Here is a 20,086-nt window from a genome sequence, read left to right as displayed (position 1 = left end):
TGTTGATTTCGTTGCAATAGTACATGTTACATCGTGCATTTATTGGGTAGGGATGAATATTTAAAGCTTGTTTGCGTGCGAGTACATAGTGCTTATAAAACAAAGCATTGGACTTGAAATAAAATGAGGCGAATGTGACGTTCATATTTAGAACCATGTATAAAGTTTCATAGGGAGAAATACCTATCCAAAAGACTGAAAAAGACTGTAGGCGTAATTTCCGCCAAGGTCAGTCACTTGTTTGTCTGATCCTGGTGTGAAATCTGTGTGGTGGAATAAGATGCACACATTTGTATCATCGTCCCTAGCCTTTTCTTGTGCGACGCGTACGTTGATGTTAGACGTACTTCTAACAGGCAACGGCCCTATTACAACCGCCCATAAATGAACTCAACGACAGTGAGATACGTGCAGGTAATGTTTATTCGGACGATTTACCAATATTGCAAACACACATTACTATACATCCGCAGACGTTCATGTGATTGTGAGTGTCACTATAGATAAGAAGTAGATGACATTTACTCTGTGTCAGTGGTCACTGGGGACAGGTCCACGTCATCAGTAACATGTCATCAATGGCCGAAAGGTAAACAGGGGAGAATTTAGTCTTCTTAGCTGCAGTGAGGTAATAACATTGTCATGAAGCAGACTAGGACCATAATCACTGGCTGAGAGGCCCGAGATATGTTTCGAGATGTAAATGGATCTTTCAAATTGTTTATTGGAATAGTTGTTAATGTCATCAGAAAAAAAATCCACGCAAAAGCTCCTGTATAGCATACTGACTGATAGAACTGTAACCTCTAGTCTCTTAAACACATCTAATCAATCAATGATAAACGCAGCATGTACCTTATGCTAACAAGAGGGGATTTGACCATTTAACAAACGTTACATTATAACAAGAATCAAAATGGTATGGCTCTACCGTAATAGCACACGCAAAGGCGAACACTGCAACTAATACGTATATTGATTCTAACAAATTTAATTTATCAATGGTATACAAAAACAACCAAATAACAAAACAAGTTATTTATATGAATTCAAATCATTTAAAAAAAATCCAATTTAGTATTTGATTTGCTGTAAACATAACAGAATTCCCCATGTCAAACAAGAACGCAGTTTCAAGCAGGGTATCCGGTCAGCGTGGAATGGTCGTTTTACTGGATGAGAAAGAACGTGACAACAGTCAGTGCGAGCAGGTATGCTGAAATTGTCGCCGTACCCCCAGCTGAAACAGAGTAGTGAACCGATTATGGTTCATGTGTGAAACAGATGTTTATATATGTGAAATATATCTGTATCAACCATCGGTAACAACTTTTTCACTGTCATCTTCCCCAGTTGCAAGAGAACAAGTTCAAATGATCGTAGAAGGTGTTTCCTTTGCATAACTCAGAGGCTTTATCAAACTTTTAAAATACATAAATCCAGCTATAAACAGTGCCTTTAGCCTTTTAGAATTTCAAAATGAAATTGTTTTCTTTCCATAACAAAAACGAAGAATGACATTACGATCAGGTGAACGAAGAGCATAACTCAACAACGACTTGTGTTTTTACAATAACCATTTCTCAGTTGTTACTTTTTTATTTTCAGAAATGTTTATCTTTTATGAATATTGTCATTTCGGTTGAAACAGGACTCATGTGTATATAATAATAATCTTTGTTAAGAGTGATCTCACTGTCCCGCTATTCAAGTGTTAAAGGTACAGCCATTCAACACTATACACATAAGCATTGGTTAGAACAATTAACCGGTAGCTCTTTTTGAATACTTGAATCGAAGATATCAGAGATGCGGGGGTATTCATGCTTATTACATGTAACTCGTCAACAGGTTTTCATTAAAACTCTATAATATCTATAGACAACGGGGCGTTTTAACTACAGTAAGGCCAGAAATGCTTGGAAAATGCTTTCCGGCAATTATTTGATAATGGTTGATATTTCAGATTCCAAACTCATATATAATCATTCATACCACCTCGACCTAATATGGCATATGAGTAATCACGATGTACCATTCCCTAATCCTAATGATTACTCGAAAAACTTAGAAAAAAGTCCATGGGAGAAACACTTCAAAGAAACAAACTATACTGTGACCCACCAGGCAGGCAGACATGGTGACAGCGTTATGTAACGCACGGGCGGTGCATGTCAGGGACCGTCTCAAAATATCAAGTGTCAGTATCACTGCTGGTCGAGAACTCTAGCGGAATTACAACAGGTGCAACTCGGCTGACGTTAACACCGTCCCGCAGACGGTATTCGTCCTCGATTTAAAGAACACGGCATTCAGCCTTTTGCCACACTTATGGGGTAATTCTCGCAAATGTTGCACACACCAGCTCTTTAACGTCTGAAAGGTTGAATGTGCAAGCAATACAATTCTTACAGTTACCCCAGATCAGCTCGATGGGACTGAGCTCACAGTGCCGTACTGGTGTACGCAGAACTATGTGGCCTTGTTTTGCAGCTTGTTCGTCAGTGATGTACTGGATTGGCTTTTTGTGCTGCCGGACTTTTTCCATGAGCTGGGGCTTTGTTTCTGATTGCCTGTAAGGCACGTTACAGGAAGTGAAAAAATCCTGCAACTGAGCCTTGGGATTGCTCATGGTGGGTGTGATGGTACCAGGGACACGCAGGTTATTGTAAGTGGCGTTATCCAAAATGATAACGCTTAGTTCGTCCAGCTGCGGTAAAAGCTGAAGTTCGAACCAATCCAAAAATACCTGCCCATTCCTTTCGCTATGGTAATCACCATCAGATTTCTTGGCCTCAAAACAAAGTCACAACCCCCATTCAGTCCCTTGCTAAGGGTACCAGCATGCAATATGATCAGGCGTCTACCTTTGGCTGATGGTTGAGTGATTTTTATTACACCAGGTTTCATCAAGGTATATGATTTGAAACCCCAAATTGCAGTATTCTTCAACTGTTCTGAGATAAGGTGATCGCATGGACAGGATTGTGTACTTTTCTCTAAACACAGCTCTGTCATCTCCCCTTTCGGTGTACCTGAACCCCATTTCTACCAGAGCTACAATAAGTGTTGTTTTCGAGACATTTATTGTATCTTTGATCTCATCTTGTATTTTAGCACACGTGGGTGGGATTTTGCGTTCATACAGTTTATAAACTGCACGGCGTCTGACACCCTTATCAAAGCTATCCAGTTTGTGTTTCCTACCTGGTTTTGATTTCGACACGACCCCTGATGTAACTGATTTGTTTACAACTTTGTAAACCTGACTATATGTCAAATTAAGGGCTTTACACATTCTATAGTAAAGCCTGTCATAGCTGACGAGAGGTTTCTCCCTTTGTTTCTCCAGTATGAAATACTGGTATAAATTTGAAATTAATTTTTCTGCAGAGATATCAAGTCGCATGTTGCCAGTTCAATGCTTATACACGAAGTGAAACTCCTATGGGTCAACAAGATTATCTATGCGATTTGAATTAAGACTTTTTTGCGTAATTATTTTGAATATAACTACTACAGGAGTTCCATCTTTTTCGCACCAGATGTAAAAAAAACTAAACAATTTACAATTTACAATCATTTATGTAATTTAATTAGTTGAGGCTATATGAATAATTAAAGTTTGTATTTCAAAAGTACAACTTGTACTATATTAACGAATGTTGTTAAAACGTCCAAATTTCCTCCTGTGAAGTCACCCCTCAAGTGCATTTTTTCATCTGAGCTTTAATATCCAACTAGGTAGAGTCGTACATGTATCATATATGTGCTTTTATCTTGTGTCAAATTCATCATATTGATATTGAAGCCAAAAAGCATTTTCCAATCATTTCTGGCCTTACTGGACAACATATTTCATTCTGGTTCGAAAATATAGATTCATGTAACAAAATAATCTCCATAACCATCATACGCCAATGCACGAGAACAGTCAGCCTCTTATCACAGAAAAACATAACGCCTGCTCCCATCCTTAGAACATACACCCTTGGCGAATATTTCCTCAACGCATTGTGGCGCTGAAGCTGTTTACAAACACACATAGATGAGGTTTTGGAAAGAAATAGTATATTTGTATTGTTTTTGTGCAGCTGCATGTGTCCAATAGTCTCATGATCACCTATGCGATTCGTTTTTGGAAGAGTGTACTACTGCTGTTGTTGCTATTACTACCACTGCTACTACGACTTCTACTGCTGATGCTACTATCATTACTGAGGGTTGCCGTTAATTCTAAAAAAATACCATCCATCATGCTTATAAGTTATACATGTATTACAATTACGCCAACATAATAGTAATTGCACTCAAATATCTTTATGATTATCATAAACAATATATAAATGTTAGCATCAGATTCGAGTAACCACTAGTTAGTGACTTGCAGATTTCGCTTCCATAGAAACGAAACACATTAACCTTTGTATCCCACATATTCCTATGTGACAGAATCTACATTGACTATTGTCAGCAAGTATTGTTTTCGAGTAAATTCTTTCCTCGTTCACATTTTCAAGATCGTCCCTGACGATTTCCTAACAGACAGGCCAGCAAGATTTCATATACCCTCTGTTGCATTGTTAATTATCGTGATACTAACCTGCAATATACTTTAGTAAAGGTACAAACGGAAGACTCTTCCCCATTTCCATCCAAACATTTTTGTTTTGGATTCAGACGAAGGTTTCGTCCCATTTTTCTTTCGTTCGTTTCGTTAAACACATTTGACGTTTGTGGTTTATTTTCGTGAAAGATTGATGGTAGACTAACTGGACTGCGGTACAACAATGCCAGAAAGTAAAAAAGTGAATACATTTTTACCCGAGCAAGTCTTTCCATCTCCAGTATAGCCAGATCTGCATTGGCAGGTGTAGGATCCATTATTATTAGCGCAGTTAGCGTGGTCATCGCAGTCATGTTTGTTGGTACCAGTGGTGGTGCATTCATTGATATCTGGTGGAGAGAATACATCGAGACATGTACTTTGATGGTATGAAAATTGTAAATACAACAGAATTATACGCACTGATTCACTCCAGGGTAACCCTAGGGGACATACAGATATCTCTCTTCAACAGTGCACTCGCCTTCACCAATATTTGAAAAGACAAGGAAATATTGCCACGAGATTTCGTCTAATGAGGAAACAATACTAGTGTGCTTGCATGCAATAATAAACAAGAAATGGAAGAATGCAATTATGCCAGGACGCAATATCAACCTGATATTTTCACATATTTGTGGGAGAATTTATATCAATTTATATTGAGTGCAATAGTCTATTTATGACTACAAACTTGCGTTGAGGAGAATGGAGTCAAAAACAAACAACTGTTCCCGTATCCTTGGTATTGCAAGTGAGAGATATTATGGTCACAGCAAAGTGATAGAAGTCAAGGTAAATACGCCATTAAACGTCACAACCAATACAAAGGCCCTATTGGTGGTTTGATAGTGCAGTAGCGCTTTGTAGTAATTGAGAAAGTACTGTGATAATATACTAAAAGTTCATCATTAGCATTTTGTGGTACCTATCGTTAAAAATTATTTAGAATTCACACAGTTTAAATGTCTCAACACTGAACTCGTTAACTAAAGTTTGACAAGGCCCTCAACAATTTAGTTCTAAATTGATTCTAGTTACTGATTGCTTTGATATGAAAATCGTTGTGAAAGACCAACATGTATGTCAGCATAATGTGTTTGTAAGAACACGGCACACAAGCTTTTGACATGAAAACAAATAATTAATTAGTTTGTAGGTATTCACGCGCCATAATTTCATCAATAGTGTTTTTTAAAGACATACAAGTTATTACCTGGAGCTACATTATTTAAATAATTATCATACTATTCACAGTAGGATGGAATACCGATGCACTACATGCATTATTCAAACCATGACCTGGATTCGGCCTACTAAACGTCCTATTGGTATCCCATTTCTACATTTCCATGCTAAATGTAGTGAATTAGCGTGAATAACTGTGTTCAAGTCTCGTAATATGTTTCTACGCATTTACCAATTTCGCACTTGTCCCCTTTATATCCAGTATTGGTGCAGTTACAGGTGCTAGTTTCGCATGTTCCTTTATTGATACATTTCTCTGTAGCGGAACACGTTCCATAGACGCCATCTAGAACTGCCCAGCATGTTAAAACTGAGAATAGAAAAACAGATTAACATTTCATAATCTTTAATTGTTTATATTCAGAACTGTTATAGGCAACATTTTGTCAAAGTGTAGGAAGAAATATAACCACAATTTCAACTGCTTTATAACTGTTATCTTATACATTCATTACTTAATATCACTTCTAAGTATTTGTATTTATCGTATTTTCCTTGTTTCGTAAGCGCAACAATTATTATTGGACATTGAAAAGGAAATAACTTGTCATGACTTCTAACTTACCCATTAAAGGTAAGAAAATAGGAACTCTGAACAGCTGCATGTTCTTTGCCTTCTTCGTCCGCTCTCGAATGTCTACTGAGCGTTTACCCATATATATCATGCCGTTGTCATAGTGATAACGTCATGCATGTGTATTGGCGACGGGTGAGGGTGGAGATAAACAAATAAGCACTGAGACACCTACTAAACATGTCAGGGCTTGGTGTTTTCAGGATTTCGTAATGTATTGCTGCTTTAATATCTTATCTGTAGCTAAACTGTAGGTTGTCTTTTTTTCTCAAGCCAGACATATCTTTACCTCGATCCGCAAAACTAAAACGTTTCTTAAAGTCTGTCACATGCTGAGGCATAACTAACACTGTCTGTCAACAGGGAGATGATATGCAATACATGACGCCTGAATATAATTGGCGAGGAAAATGTTCAAATTAGGAGAATCGATTGCATAGAATTATAAGCCTGATATTCATTTATCGTAATTTACAATACAATGCAATTTCGAATAATGTATAGGCTCTGTGTCTCTGAATACCTTAAAATAATAAAGATTTGGGTGGTGGCACATCTTCATACTCACATATGATTTGTCCGGGTTTTCAAATCCGAATAAGTAGAAATTAAATAGAATATAAATCGAACATATCACGGTGACCATTAAATTAACAAATACGTCAACTCCCCAGTCCTTGCTGTAGTTTGGTCACGTGGAATATCTGAACCAACTATGGGTGTTAAGGAGAATTGTTGTGATTACATATTACTGAAATACAAGTAATATTTATTCCCGAAATACCACTAGTGATATCACTAGCAGTGGTCCCTTTGCAGGTACAGCATAACAGAGTGTGCTTTCAAAATTCGTGGACAAAGTATTCTTGTAAGATTTGTGATTTGTGATTGGTTATGTCTTTCGTTTCAACAAATACATGTTGCAATGATGAAATGAGTTATTAACATATTCTTGGGACAAAGCGGTAACCGTATATGGACTATTATCAAAGAACAGTCGGTCTCGACTAGAAATTTTGATATATGACTTAGACCTTTTTCCTGCAATCAGACTCTAATAAGTTAGAGGCCACATGTTGCTGATATGAAATTTGGTAACAAGGGAATTGGTACCTTAAATTTAAGAACCATTCTCAGACAAAGATCAGCACCCTCAAATGTCCGCAGTGTTTCAAATTTCAGGTACAACAAACAGTATCATTCTGTCGTGTTCAACGTGTGAGGATATGGAGCATATAGTGTAAAGTCAGTTATTTGTGTCTGCCAAAATGCAGCATGCAGCTAAGTGAGGACGTATCTAGACTTACTGGTCCTGTCATTAAATCACCGATTTCTGCAAGTCAGGATGAACTCACGAGGTAAGATCGACGTACATTTACATGATATTACAAAGAAAATACATAACGTCTGTATTAAAAAGAAGGATGTTTCATAATCACAACTCTTTACCTTTCACAACATACCATCATGTCTTTATTGCTACTCCTGTAACAACGGTGTATTTTTAGCACCATTTCCCGGACTCAGTCACGAGTTTATTTATCTTTTTGCCTCACATGAGGTACATGTTTTCTTCAATATTATGGGAAATAACCCACAGTAAGACGTATCTTAAGCCTGTACAAAACTGTTCTCCACAGGAGGTACAAATGCCATCGTGATCACGACTGTTGAATGAGTCATGCCGGTGGTGCCTAGCTATGATATGCGGTCGGTATCCAAAGACAAATATCATTAATGACAGAGGGTGTCAAGCTATTTGATTAACAGCACGGACAAGTGGCAGAAAAAGGAAGATCTACCTACGCAAATCTTGATTTAAGAATCTATACCTGTGGACTCTACGAAACAGCAGTGTTTCAAAACACTGAACAAGTTCAAGTACTCAATACCTTCCCCGTTAAAGAAACATGTTGAGACCAGTGACAAGATTATAAAAGTACCGGTACTTCAGACAGGGTTAAAGGAGAATACAAGAACACGTGTAGATGAATTCTCCTCACGCTAAAATTAAATTATAAATTACATCATTGTTTCGTCCTACATTTCCAAGTTGAATATGGTGTGAAATGTTGAAACATGATGAAAGATATTTCTGTATGATAATGAAACTTTGTATATGACTTTGAAAGATGTTTCTGTTGGGAGTGACCTTGAAATGTTGACGGCCTAGATGATATGATATAAGACGTTATTCAAAGTTATGGTGTATGCAGCGATAATCAATAACGTCCTCATTAACCAACCAGCAGCCCATGTCACATCACTTAATAACTTCTACAAGGAGTTTCAGGTTCTTATTTTGTTAATACGTACACATATCAAACACTATATTTTCTGAAAAGCAAATTCACTTTGTCTGAATTATTGTGTTAGCATTGGAAAGTATTACATCATTAAGTGCAATACAGGAAGTCACGAATTGGCGTGTGTCCAATAGAATTGAGGTTAGAAGGAGGAATTCTCATATAATGTAAATGTATTCAAAGAGCGACCAATAACAACCAACCTAAAAGCATTAAGCTGTCTAGCATAGTACAGTTTGGTTGAACTAATATACGCCTAAATAATTTGAATTAAATAATGCTATGGTAATATGTTTCCAAATAGTTTAAAAAGAAATCCCCATCAACAGTAATACATGTTCAGAAAGACTATCCCTCAACCACTGACGTTCGATCTGGCGACAATTGCCCTATTTCCATTAACTTCACTGCCCATTGCAGCTCAAATAGTCCAACTGACTTTGGAACCGAAGTGACGTTTTGCTGACCGGTGGCAGGGCATTGCGAGGGAAGATCGTTATGTAAACTATGCAAACAAAATGTAATGGGAGATGAGTTTCATTACATCTTTAGATGTGAAGCTCTTCTCCCAACTAGATTATTGTATATACCAAAACTATATTATCAATACTCAAATGTTTATAACCTTTGTAAAATATTGACACCAAAATGTACAAAAAGAACTAAAATGCCTGTCGAGATTCATAAATATTTTACAAACCCTGTTAAGAAATAGTCACTAAGACGCATGTATTATGTGTAATATAACTGTTTTGTGTCTTGCTCTTGTACCACAAGTAGGTGGTTTTGGAGTCAATAAAGATTGATTGATTGATTGATTGATTGAACGACCACATTTGACAATCAAAATAGGCTACGTCATTGCGCAATCGTTTCACGACCGTTACGCCAACCAGTAAGACACTGTTTCGGTTTCGCGTGACTGTCCAGACCAAATAACTCATGGACTGCACTAAAGAATTAACGACATTTGTCTTTGATGACACATATTATGTAGACAGAAACAGCAAACTGCAAATTCCCATAGTGTAATGACACCAACAAGGCAATTAATAAATTCACAAATTATGACTACAGTATGATTTAGCAACAATTATAAGAAAGTGAACGGAACAGAGTCAGATTCACAACTGGGGTCACCTATGAATACAAATGGTATAATTATACATATAACTGGATAACTGGAAAATGTTTGTTTAATATTTATTAAACGTAATTGCTTGGTATTTAAACAGATGGTGTACTGGATTGACACTGGTGTAATTTTCCACAACAAGAAGATATAATGATAAAATCACAAAACTATTCAAATCTTTGTACCATCAGTTGTTGATAGTGATTCAGAACACTTTAACAAAGCTGGACTTTATGAAAGAACTCACAGTGTCAACTGGAGAGTAAAGATCTTGACATTGCTTTGAAATGTTTGACCAATCCAGATTAATTAATAAAATCAGACAAAGGCAACATGGACCATATATGAAACATCCTGACAAGGGAACTGATGTTTTAAATGATACATTAAGTTTCGGCGAACATATGGATTTTATTAATGTTTGCAAATTATTTATTTTTCAGCCACAGACTGTTGTGTTAAACACTGTAAATAATGACGATCTGTCTGTATGGGGCATATTAATAATATTCATAAATATCACATATACTGCCATTACTACCACAATACAGTGTACTTTTTAACTAGATATTTCGATATAAGGAGAATATATCCATGCAATATACCTGCCGCAGGCAAATACAGATTCGAAAACTAAAGTGAGATAAGGGATCAGTTGGTGCACGCACAGCTTATAGAATCAAGTGTTAAGTCAGGAAGGCATAGAGGTGCACTTCAAATGAATTATTCCCAAAAACCTCAGTGAATCGATTCGAGATTTATAGTCGTAGAACAAAGGTTACAGGCCCTAGCTTGATAATACCAGGGGATTTTCCGTGCACATGGTAATCCACAAACGGTAATAAAACATTCCAGTCCGACACCTGTAATCTCCTGAGACTCTTCAAAACAGAAGTTTTCTGTCAAGCGTCGTAGCCTCTAAGACATGGCCTTACTGTAAACACTCTTTGTTAAGCATGGGGAAAGTTAGTTGCGTCCAGGAATAATGTGTGCATGATAATTTTTTCAGTACGAAAGTACCGGGTCAAATGAAGGTATCCACTTGACAACTGTATGTTCTTGTATTGATTTGCAGCTCCTAGTTTTTTAAAGTAAACAACAGGCAAAACCTTACGTGCTGTCCTTTAGGAGCAACCGACCGACAAGCAAATTGAGTCTTTTTAAAATAAAATATGGTGATCTTTCGACAATCTAAAATCACAAGTCGTCACAACAAAGCTATCTGGAAAGGCAGAGTGGACTCTTTAAATAACGGCGATGTACTTTTACATGATGTTACAAAATGTTTGGGTGTTTTTCTAGAGGGAAATATATCCATTCTTTAATGACACTAGAACTCTTAAGTAGCCAATTTATGTCTGTCTTCCAATGTTCTCAGGACCACGATTAAATCTGCTTTGTGATAAACATGTGACCCTAACGAGACGTAACTTAATAGAATACAAAAAAGATGTTCTTCACAGGACGAACAATTCAGTGGGCCACAGGCGCTGAATATGCTGTGTTGTGTCCAGCTGTGATTTTGTGATCGGTTTCCCAGACAAATTTCAGCATGCATGTGATCAATGATCATGCAAAAAAGCTTGGAAACTAAGTATCGACCAAGTGGTAGGAGAAGGTAGGCGATAATGATATCCGAAACCTTGATTTAAGATGTATTTTGTCACTAGGACGAGGTTTAATCCTGCACAAACAACAACAGAGGATATGGTTGTGCCCTCTAAAGCTTGACAGACACGGAACATGTTAAAGGACTTGATACCTTCCTAGTAACTGAAGACATGTTGAGGTCCGTGATAAGGTTATGAAAGTGCATGTATTTAAGACAGGATAAAAACGAAAAGACACAATCACTTGTGACTTCACGTAATACAATTGATAAATCAATTTGTTTAACGCTTTCACATCACCAAAGAATATTGGTAATTACGTTTGATTTTGTCAAAATATACCAATGAACCTAGAAGCTGAATTATAAACTGAAACCCCCCCCCCACAAAGGTTATTGATCATTTATCATAAAAGCACATAGATCGAAACTATTACTATTTTCTAAAATTTACAAATTGTATGTTTGGACTGAAAACAATCCCCAATCACTTTTAGACCAGATAATTGGCACATGTGCCCCAGTTGTCTAAGGTTAGCACTGACGTGAAAGTGAAACTAGGTAACTTTGTGTCAACCAGCAGAGTAGTTCTTCATCGCTAACATATAACTCTGGCATGATTCTTCATCGCAGTAAGCATAAGTAAACCATTCATACTTTTTACATAACATTACATGCCCTAAAATACAAGTTGACATCTTCGTTTGCACAATGTCGTTAGATGATGACCAGGTTATTTCAACATTGTTCACTTAGCGCACTGACTTTATGGATATGGCGTTAAACTACTGCTTAAAACATTCATATTTTAGCAATGGTCTGGGTATCATCTAGTGATTTAGCTCAACACAGATAATTATAGTAAACAGTTAATATTATTTCCTGCCACCGAGGAACGACTGTGGTCAAAATGAGAAGTACTTGAAGACTATTGCATTGGAACGCATAGAAAATATATTAAATTGCTGATTTTAATGATGATTATCTTAACCTCTATTACTATAGATATATATGCATAGTGTATAATACGAAAATGTTTGAACGAATATTATAGAACATATAGAAATAGAATTACAAAGACCACAACATTCATATACTTAAAGAATGAAGAAACATAGCATTAAGGACATTCTACGTCCTAATTTAAAACAAAATGTACAAAATGAGAATAATACTTTGGCCATGGTGGTATATAGCAACTGAATTCATCAGTGCCAATTATGCACAGAGTCTAGTGTACGGTTCTGACTCTATCAGAGGCATGTATTTATGAATCACAATCTTGATCAAGGGTTCGACATAACGTGAACGTATTCTGCCCCACTAGTCTACTTGAATTATAAGTTGGAATTTACTTATAGTGCACAAGAAGCTAACCCTCACTATTTTTATCAATAAAGTAAATGTTGCCATAAAAGCAAAATTAAGTGTAAACAAAAGGACACATCTTTGTGAATTTAGAATGTAAATTATCAAACATATCACACATCATTTCTTCCCTCAAATACCAAACAAACCAAACACACCCAAATAAATTTTACTATGACATCCTTATCACGTTTTGTATAGTGAAGAACCTGATTGTAGCCCAACAGTATAGTGAAGAACAGTTTTAACATTGTAATAAATATGTTGAATGAGTTAGTGAGTGAGCATAGTTTTCGCCGCCTTAAGCAATATTCCAGCAATATTACGACGGGGGACATCAGAAATGGGCTTCACACATTGTACTCATGTGGGGAATCGAACTCGGGTTCTCGGCTTGACGAGCGAACGCTTAACCACTAGGCTACCTCACCGCTCCTAATGATACGTGTAAGCAAACACAACAGTATTCAACCTATTTATCAGCAACAGTTTTCACGATGTAAATTATGTAACTTAAAAACATAATGACTGATGGACACAATGTTCCACTTTAGAAAACCCCAGTTTGATCTATCCCAAAAGGTTTTCAAAGTGACTAGGCAGTAGCTGCGCCACTAATATCCATATATAAATAAAATGGACTCTTCCAAAAACATCATAGAAAGAAAGGGGTTACAACGGATATTAAATCTACTTTAAACGATACTCGCAATGTGGAAACAATAGTGCAGTCAACTGGAAGAATATGAAACCAGGAACGCAGATTACTTACGGTCTGGGTGACGCCTCCTTGACAAACACCATGCATGCCACACTCATGTTCAGACTTGTCTTGTTGACATGTTCAATGCATGTCTGTTTTCTGTCATGAATTCCAGCGTACTGTTTATTACCTTGCAACTTTTATAAATTTAAACATATCCGCCGTATCTAAGAACTTCAGGCTCAACCCTTATCCTCACCCTAGTGTTTTATGTTTGTCTTCGCGTCCCTGTTGAGGTTTGCCACACGACCACAAATTGCCCTGCAATAACAGGAAGTGTATTTGCACTTTTTACACTTGCCCTGCTGAGAAGTGTATAGCCACAATGTCGTAAATTCTGAATTTTGTAACCACCGAATTGAAGTACATGTAATCACGCCATGGGGGCAAATAACACGAATGGATTACTCAATGTAATAACGATTTATTGTTGAAGGGGACACCACAAGAAATGTTGTGGTATTTTTTATGCTGCAGTATCTACAAACGGAACTAACCGAGGGTGAGACAGTACTTTGAGGTGTAACTTGCAGTCAAATGTATACATTTGTAGGTAGTAGGTAAAAATTAATTAAACGATTAGAAAAATAGAAAAGAAAATTACTTGTCGTATCTCCTACCTTATATATATATTACCTTTTTCAGAAGAACTATTACAATTACCTGGCTGTAATGTCATTCGTATGAGAAAGGTCGGCTTAGCAAATCAGCTGCTTTGTTCATAGTTACATTTTATCATTAGTTAAGCATATGGGTAGTTAATTCTATTAACTTCATTTCTAAAAGACAATGTTTTGTAAACAATTGGAATGACTGATGAAACTCATTGCTTACTGCATTGGCGTTAAATTAAAATTGCTTTATTTTCACGAATCATTATAAATATAAACCTTGAATACTAAGAGGAAACGTGTGGCACTAGATGTGAACGTCTATACGTGTATGGATTTGCTGGTCTGTGAGCTTGTAGGTGGCGTGAGACCTACATTATTTTTACGTGAACTGCACAAAATAAGTGTGTCCACTTTAAGTCAATATTTTGCGGTTGTGTCGAAATTGGGATAACTCAAAGCATTGACGTAGGTCCCTTCAACTTTGACACAACGGTGCATAACTGTACATTTCGTTGATTCATAGTAATTAATTAATCATGTTCCTAGAGAAAGGAATGATGTATAGGTAAAATATTGTTTACATGAAAAGGATTTAAACACAATTCCTGGAGTCAACAGATAGAAAGAGAGCTCTTTCTTTATAATGTTATTCATAGTGTTACGAATACAGCAATCTTCCACGTGAAATATGGAAACGTCACACTGATTGTTGTACTCCGTAGAACATATGATATGGCACTGAACATGCTTGGTATTATTCTCCCCAGCTGTACATAGCATGAGATACAATATTCTTCCAAAATGAACACAAGACATGAGACATTAGTTTTATGCAACTGAACATATCAGGAAACATATTGTTCTACCGAACTGAACGTAACATGAGACAAGTTAATCTACCTAGATGAGGCATCATAAATATTATTTGGTAAAAATGGAACGCATACACATAAGCGCATCCGCACCCGCACAAGTGCTATTAAAGTGAAACAATATGTTATATATTCCGATTTCTAAAAAACACCCAAAACGTTTCATAAAAATCACCAGACCACACACATTTTATGCTGCTGTTTATAACTTATAAGACAATTTTATGGATAACAACTCCTTTATATCGTGAGAGCGACGTTTCGATACAGATTCTTGTCAAGCAGGTACAAAGAAGATAACAAATTTTCTGTATGTGATCTGTTTTCGCTGCGGGCTGAGTGTCATTTAACATTAGACATATCCCCACGACAGCGTTGTTACGCCACTATATGCAATTGTATCCGTGAAGAACGGGATAAGAATGAGTCTTCCTCTCCCGTTGTCTGTTGGAGTGACGGGATCGGATTGTCAGCCTCGGTGACTGGGTGGATGGTAATCGAATGCCAGCTGCGTGGACCAGTGCTCGTAATATCAATTACTTTATTGTCTTATCCAGATTCGATCATTAACAACCACTGTCATATTGCTGAATGCGGTTATAAACAATAAACGGGGCGTTGGGGTAGTCTAGTGGTTAAAGCGTTGGCTCGTCACGCCGAAGACCCGGGTTCGATTCCCCACATGGGTACAATGTGTGAAGCCCATTTCTGGTGTCCCCCGTCGTGATGTTGCTGGAATATTGCTTAAAGCAGCGTAAAACCAAACTCAGTCAGTATAAACAATAAACAAATCCTGCTGTTTTTTTCACGATGTCATTTCTTAATTGCTTGAAGCGTCGTAAATTTACATTGCTAACCCTTAGTGCTTGTCAGGCTAGACATATAAGTCAGCTGTTACTACTAACATTGTATAGTAAGTACAACATGATAATGTATGTTTATGGTATGCTTCTGCTGTACCACACATGACACCAAAGTACGTTAGGAACAATTTTATATTCATATTCTGAAGGTGCTGAAGCGTCACTAAAAGTGCCACAAACATATTCTATCACTGTGGCCGGCAATAGCTGAGCTTCACATTGTTCTTGACAGCGACAGTCGGTGTCAGTGCGTGGAATGTGTGCTGCCTTGAATAATATTCCACTCATATTATGGTGTGTCAGCTTAATGGGAACCCAAAGTGGCGTAGATCTAAAAATGGTAAAATAAATATTCACCGGTGGCAAAAAAACCTCGAAAATTCGAAGGCGTCATGGCTTCCAAGGATCGAAATATGGATTTCTTGCTCAGCGCAAGAACAGAATTTGTATGCTTAAACGGCAAACATGAAATTTATTTCCATGCGTGTAATATAGAATGATCCTGTTTAAAGAGATGGACATGTGTATGAATTACGTGATGTTAATGGCGGCTTTCTGTACAACGAACGGACTCAAAGGCACTATCAACTTAGTTCGCAATATATAGATATATATCAAGTCACAGGAAGAAAAACAGCCCAGCGTTTTTCACGCGTTAGTCACAAACATTGCTGACTGTATTTGTTTTTGCTTGCGATATCTCTTCTATCGCGTTCCGTACTCGTGATGATCCGGGTTAGAATTGGCCTTCAGCAACCCATGCTTGTCGTAAATGGTGACTAATGGGATCGGGTAGTCAGGCTCGCTGACATGGTCGATACGTCATCGTATCCCACCTGCGCTTTTCCCATGAGGCGAATAAAAGGATAGGTTACTTTGTGCTGGTGTTATTTCACCCAAAAGGCGTTTTGTCAATGACTTGTTTGTCTGGTCCGACTTTTGACAGGCCGCCTTGAACTGGTTTAAATGTTTCTGGGTGTGTGGGTAGATAACACACACACATTTATACTAACAACTATGCATAGGATGATATGATTTTGCCTGTTCTTTGCGACTGCTTGAATAAACCCGTCCAGAAATGAACTCAACGATATATGCTTGTACGTGCGTGCGTGCGTGCGTGCGTGCGTTTGTATGTCATATGTTACACAATTAATACCACTGAGTAATAGAGTAAATTTATATACCAACGGAAAAAGGTAATTGCTCCATATAAGGTTTAATGGTGTATTGTATGGTGTATGCCACCGGGACGAATTGGGTTCCTATTCTTCCATTTGCGCTAATGAAGGGTCGTCACGTCAGCATCATAATGCCCGCCTTAATATTGCACGTCTTGCAACAGCATTTTAAGTGAGCACCTCCATGACCAGCTATTTGTCAAGACCTCTCTAAAATGGATACCCGTGAAGATCCGGATTAGAATTGGTCTTCAGCAACCCATGCTTGTCGTAAGAGGCGACTAACGGGATCGGGTGCTCTGGCTCGCTGGCTTGGTTGACACATGTCATCGGTTCCCAATTGCGTAGATCGATGCTCATGATGTTGATCACTGGATTGTGTGGTCCAGACTCGACTATTTACAGACCGCCGCAATATAGCAGGAATAATACTGATTGCCGCATTAAACAACAACCCATACATACAAGGAATGTGTTCAGCCGACGAGTAGACTGGCTGAAGTGTCGTAAAAGTTCAATGCAAACATGAAATGCTGGTAAAGCCCTTAAAAGGGTGTAACAATTTATTGATCATATCCTAAATGTCAGTAAAATACTCCCATTCTCATACAAACGACAACAAAGAACGTTGAGGCTAAACTGAAATATATGTGCTAAAGAAATGAAGCGTCCGTAAAAGTACCGTTGGCACACCGTTCCTCTGACAGGGAGTAGGTACTTTGGATAGGATTGCCGAGTTGTGAGCGTTGGTGACGAGCAGCTTTGAAGAGTAGTTCAGCTTGTATCACCAGTGTAAGCTGACTGTGGGAGACAATCCCGATATTCAATTTTCAGAAGTTTGACGAAAACCCACGAGGTGACGGTTCTGACAACCTTTGATTCACTTACGATGAGAAGAATGAAAAGTTGTTAGTTGAACATATTTGGCTAAAATACTAGCCTACCGATACTGCTTATTTCTAAATGTTCAACAATTATGTATGCAAAGGTTGTTAATATGGTAGAAATGTTTCTAAGGGACGAAATATTAATGCCTGGATCGCAAATATTTGAGGATTTTGTAAAATATATTATCAGGCAGCAAACTTGAAATTCATTTTTCACCCGTTTCAGTTATCTTAGGATAACTGATTTGTCTGAAATTCTGTAAACTTGTGCACATGCATGCACAGTATGGCATTAATGGCAGTTCACATAGTGTTCTACATGTTTTGATGTACAATGTCGCACCGTCGGGATTTTGAGATGGTCCCCAGCCTCCTATGCTTAATGGTCAGATTCGTAGACGTGGTCAATCTATATCGTGTCATCTTCATACGTTGCTCATGTCACGTCGAATACCCGGATTCCATTCCCCACATGTGTACAGGGTGTGAAGCCCATTTCTGGTGTCCCTTGCCGTGATATTGCTGGAATATTGTTAAAAGCGGCGTAGAACCAAACTCACTCGCTCACTCGTGGTCATGATATCAATTGCTGGTCTAATACACCACATACTGTTGGAATAATGCTGGTGTGAATACTATAAGTTGTTCACTGGTCTCGAGGGGGGACCCGTGACGGTCCGGGCTAGAATGAACCTTCAGTAACCCATGCTTGTCGTAAGAGGCGACTAACTGGATCGGGTGGTCAGGCTCGCTGGCTTGGTTGACACATGTCATCGGTTCCCAATTGCACAGATCGATGCTCATGCTGTTGATCATTGGATTGTCTGGTCCCGACTCGATTATTTACAGACCGTCGCTATACAGCTTGAATATTGCTGAGTTCGGCGTAAAACTAAACTCACTCACTCATACATCCTTTTTGTGTGTCTCATTATGTTGTTTATCGTAGTTATATGGTCATGTGGAAATATTTTTGAATCGTCGAATATTGTAGGGTTTGTACTCGCCATATTGCCACAGTGTTTGTTGATAGTTTACCGCCGTACTCAGATTTATTCCAGCTGTATGACGGTGGCGTGGAAACATCGAATCTGGACTAGACAATCCAGTGATTGACATCAGGAACATCAGTATACGCAACTGGGATACGATGACATGTATCAACCAGGTTTACGAGCAGTGGATATCGTTAGCCAATCCTTACGAGTCCGGGTTGGCGAAGATCAATTCTAAGCCGACTCTATTCCAATGGAGAGTGGAGAAACGCACGCAAAGAACAGTGTTGACAGTGTAACTAAAAATCCCTAGTTCAGGTGTCACTACCTGGTAACAACTTGAATATTCAATAATTCACCTTGATGGGGTTTATCCAGCAAACCAGCCAATACGTATCTCCTGGGGAGAGCGGTCTTCTCTTGCAGAAGTTGCTGAAACATGAGAGTATTTAAAAAAATTATCAACACGGGCGCCATTGTATTCCGGTGGTTCTGACATGTGTGACAGCTGTAAATTGTAAATATTTACCTAACTCCTTGAACGGACGTAACGTTAGCCTTGGTAAACATCCTACGAGCATATTCTGGTGTGTAGTGTCTCCAACTGTACAACTGACGTGAACGAAGTGGAACTGTAGTCATACACTGGTTTAGTTTTACGGATTGGAAGTGTGCTTAGTTGCTGAATTTGCAGAATATAACCAAATGTTAGGTACGCACATGTGTGCAAATGTGCGTGTGCGTGTGCGTGTGCTTTTTCTCACCCCCTGCTATTACATGGCAACGATCAATAGCCCCTAATACTCACCTGATAGCACGGGTGATATATCATTTACATATGATGTAAATCTCTGTTGTGTTTAGACTAGGGCTGCGCAATGTAACCGGTTTACCAGTATTTACCGGTTCAGACATGAAAACGATACGTATTGCGATAGGCTGATTCAAAACCGGTATTTTGACATGCATTCGGAAAACTTCGTAACACTCGGAAATCTGCGGATATTTCCGTTTTTTGAATTGTTCTTTTCCCTGTTTCCTTAGTGCCAAATGTTAATTACATTT

The 20,086-nt window shown here is 38.0% G+C and overlaps 2 protein-coding genes and 1 long non-coding RNA gene across 4 annotated transcripts in view; 1 reads left to right on the top strand and 2 right to left on the bottom strand.

Annotated features, from left to right (window-relative positions):
- LOC124257222 (adhesive plaque matrix protein 2-like) overlaps window positions 1-20,086 on the bottom strand; it is a 136,972-nt gene that overhangs the window by 71,680 nt on the left and 45,206 nt on the right. The window lies entirely within an intron of this gene.
- Window positions 1-20,086, top strand: part of LOC124257218 — a 56,794-nt gene that overhangs the window by 13,542 nt on the left and 23,166 nt on the right. The gene's annotated exons all lie outside the window — the stretch shown is intronic.
- Window positions 6,127-7,119, bottom strand: LOC124257224. Of its 2 annotated transcripts, none has more exons than XR_006893206.1 (3): window positions 6,997-7,119; window positions 6,420-6,494; window positions 6,127-6,164 (listed from the first exon to the last, which is right to left on the bottom strand). It is a non-coding gene; the product is annotated as an uncharacterized LOC124257224 (long non-coding RNA). The 2 variants fall into 2 exon arrangements; XR_006893207.1 differs by having other exon boundaries at window positions 6,420-6,491; window positions 6,997-7,017.

This window comes from Haliotis rubra, unplaced genomic scaffold (assembly GCF_003918875.1).
Source record: "Haliotis rubra isolate DU_JTF1 unplaced genomic scaffold, ASM391887v1 Scf652, whole genome shotgun sequence".
Taxonomy (NCBI): Eukaryota; Metazoa; Mollusca; class Gastropoda; order Lepetellida; family Haliotidae; genus Haliotis; species Haliotis rubra.
The sequence above is the reverse complement of the archived record's forward strand: the minus strand, read 5'-3'. Positions and strand labels throughout refer to the sequence as shown.